Source organism: Triturus cristatus, chromosome 4_2 (genome assembly GCF_964204655.1).
Source record: "Triturus cristatus chromosome 4_2, aTriCri1.1, whole genome shotgun sequence".
Lineage (NCBI taxonomy): Eukaryota > Metazoa > Chordata > Amphibia > Caudata > Salamandridae > Triturus > Triturus cristatus.
In genome coordinates, this window is record NC_140586.1 from 930,328,317 (window position 1) to 930,330,816 (window position 2,500).

Below are 2,500 nucleotides of genomic sequence, written 5' to 3' on the forward strand. Positions count from 1 at the left end.
GCAAATGCAAAAACATTCATACTTATAGTCTCCTGCATCTGATTCTTGCCATCATGTGAAACGTTGGCATTCCAATGTCTGTTGCACACACTTTGTTCATAGGTGTGCAATTTGAGTGCGTGCGCCTCATCACTGTCTTGGACAGAGCTCTGTCTCTAAGCTACACATGTGAAGCATTGGTGGTTCAGTGGTAGAATTCTCGCCTGCCACGCGGGAGGCCCGGGTTCGATTCCCGGCCAATGCAAGGCTGTGTTCTTTTGACTTTGCTTTCTAAATCAAATATGGGAACTCAGTGGGGCATAAAATGGGAAACAGTGACCCCGACGTGATTTGAACACGCAACCTTCTGATCTGGAGTCAGACGCGCTACCGTTGCGCCACGAGGTCCTTGCTTTTGGAGTCACATCAGCAAATGTTGTGAGCCTTTTCATTTTTGCCCACCTCCTTATGTGCCTAGGGTTGTATTACAAGGTTTGGCTTTTTGTTTTCCATCCTATTGATGAAATTGAGTGCAGGTGCAGAGAGAACGCAGAGGATTGAAATGTTCAGGGAAAGGGTCTCACGCAGGAGCTCTAGACCAAAGGCACATTACTATGATTTATTAAAGTGCTTCAGGCATGCAAAAGGAAACGTCCCTGGGTGGGCTTGAACCACCAACCTTTCGGTTAACAGCCGAACACGCTAACCGATTGCGCCACAGAGACTAGTGACAAAAGCACATCTCCTGAGACTCAACATATATCTTTATGTGTGCGCGCCTGCCTTGAGCTTGTGTTATATAAGGCGTCTTTATCCTACGCAGCATTTGCCATTTGCTTAGTGTCTTGTCACTGTTGGGTGTTATGATGCGCAGACTACTGTCTAATGGTGTTAGGGCCAGTATTACAACCAGTCCCAGTGTATGAGATACATGAATGACTTTTCTGTGGCCTTCTTAGCGTAGCTATCTGCTCCTCTGGTGGTGTTCTACCAGCCTGTCAGGCGTGTGTCTTGCCCATCCAATCTTCACTGTGGCATGTTAGACTTGTCTTCTCTGTGAGCGGAGTCTCCTTCCCAGAGCAGGTGCTTTCTCTGAACTCTTGCTTTGTAAGACTGCTGGGCAAGGCCCTCCCTAGCCCCTCACTCAGATAGATACATTTACCTGCAGAGCTCAGCTTTGGAGAAAGAGAGGGGGCAGAGAGCGCAAAGGGGAAGGCCCAAGGTGCACACCTTATTTTACATAAAAGCTCGGGCTCTTGGGAGGACAGGGACATGAGGGTTCTCAGGGAAAGCCATCACATTAGTATTGATGGCTGGGCCTTGAAACACAACAATCCCGGAATGGCCAGGCACAAAATGCCTGTGCAATAGGCCTGACCATAGGCTTCTGGAGGTCTTGCTCTCCAGAGGCCCCAGTGGTCTAAGCCCGACCAGGGCTGTGCCCGACCAGGGCTGTAGGCCGCGTTGGGAGCGAGTTAGGGACGCATAAAGGGACGCAGGGCGCAGAACTCTGCCCGTTTCACCCCAGCATTTCGGGGAGGACAGGGAATTTGGCAAAGACAGTGGGAAGGATTTTTAAGGAGGAGAGTTCAGTGACATGATCTGAAACACAATAGTGCTGGTGATCTGGAGGCTGCCTTCTATGAGCCACTTCTGTCGGGAGCAGCCTGCCATCATGCCCTGATAACCACAACACTAGTCCCAAGCCAGTGACCTCAGCAAATGCAAAAACATTCATACTTATAGTCTCCTGCATCTGATTCTTGCCATCATGTGAAACGTTGGCATTCCAATGTCTGTTGCACACACTTTGTTCATAGGTGTGCAATTTGAGTGCGTGCGCCTCATCACTGTCTTGGACAGAGCTCTGTCTCTAAGCTACACATGTGAAGCATTGGTGGTTCAGTGGTAGAATTCTCGCCTGCCACGCGGGAGGCCTGGGTTCGATTCCTGGCCAATGCAAGGCTGTGTTCTTTTGACTTTGCTTTCTAAATCAAATATGGGAACTCAGTGGGGCATAAAATGGGAAACAGTGACCCCGACGTGATTTGAACACGCAACCTTCTGATCTGGAGTCAGACGCGCTACCGTTGCGCCACGAGGTCCTTGCTTTTGGAGTCACATCAGCAAATGTTGTGAGCCTTTTCATTTTTGCCCACCTCCTTATGTGCCTAGGGTTGTATTACAAGGTTTGGCTTTTTGTTTTCCATCCTATTGATGAAATTGAGTGCAGGTGCAGAGAGAACGCAGAGGATTGAAATGTTCAGGGAAAGGGTCTCACGCAGGAGCTCTAGACCAAAGGCACATTACTATGATTTATTAAAGTGCTTCAGGCATGCAAAAGGAAACGTCCCTGGGTGGGCTTGAACCACCAACCTTTCGGTTAACAGCCGAACACGCTAACCGATTGCGCCACAGAGACTAGTGACAAAAGCACATCTCCTGAGACTCAACATATATCTTTATGTGTGCGCGCCTGCCTTGAGCTTGTGTTATATAAGGCGTCTTTATCCTACGCAGC

General features: G+C 49.0%; 6 non-coding genes across 6 annotated transcripts; 2 read left to right on the top strand and 4 right to left on the bottom strand.

Moving 5' to 3' along the window:
• The first annotated feature begins 173 nt into the window (after nt 1–173).
• TRNAG-GCC (transfer RNA glycine (anticodon GCC)) lies at nt 174–244 on the top strand. The gene has a single exon. It is a non-coding gene; the product is annotated as a tRNA-Gly (tRNA).
• A 71-nt stretch (nt 245–315) lies between these two features.
• TRNAW-CCA (transfer RNA tryptophan (anticodon CCA)) lies at nt 316–387 on the bottom strand. The gene has a single exon. It is a non-coding gene; the product is annotated as a tRNA-Trp (tRNA).
• A 243-nt stretch (nt 388–630) lies between these two features.
• Nucleotides 631–704, bottom strand: TRNAN-GUU (transfer RNA asparagine (anticodon GUU)). Its single transcript has one exon. It is a non-coding gene; the product is annotated as a tRNA-Asn (tRNA).
• Nucleotides 705–1,870: 1,166 nt separating this feature from the next.
• On the top strand, nt 1,871–1,941 carry TRNAG-GCC (transfer RNA glycine (anticodon GCC)). Its single transcript has one exon. It is a non-coding gene; the product is annotated as a tRNA-Gly (tRNA).
• Nucleotides 1,942–2,012: 71 nt separating this feature from the next.
• On the bottom strand, nt 2,013–2,084 carry TRNAW-CCA (transfer RNA tryptophan (anticodon CCA)). The gene has a single exon. It is a non-coding gene; the product is annotated as a tRNA-Trp (tRNA).
• A 243-nt stretch (nt 2,085–2,327) lies between these two features.
• On the bottom strand, nt 2,328–2,401 carry TRNAN-GUU (transfer RNA asparagine (anticodon GUU)). Its single transcript has one exon. It is a non-coding gene; the product is annotated as a tRNA-Asn (tRNA).
• Between the last annotated feature and the right edge of the window lie 99 nt (nt 2,402–2,500).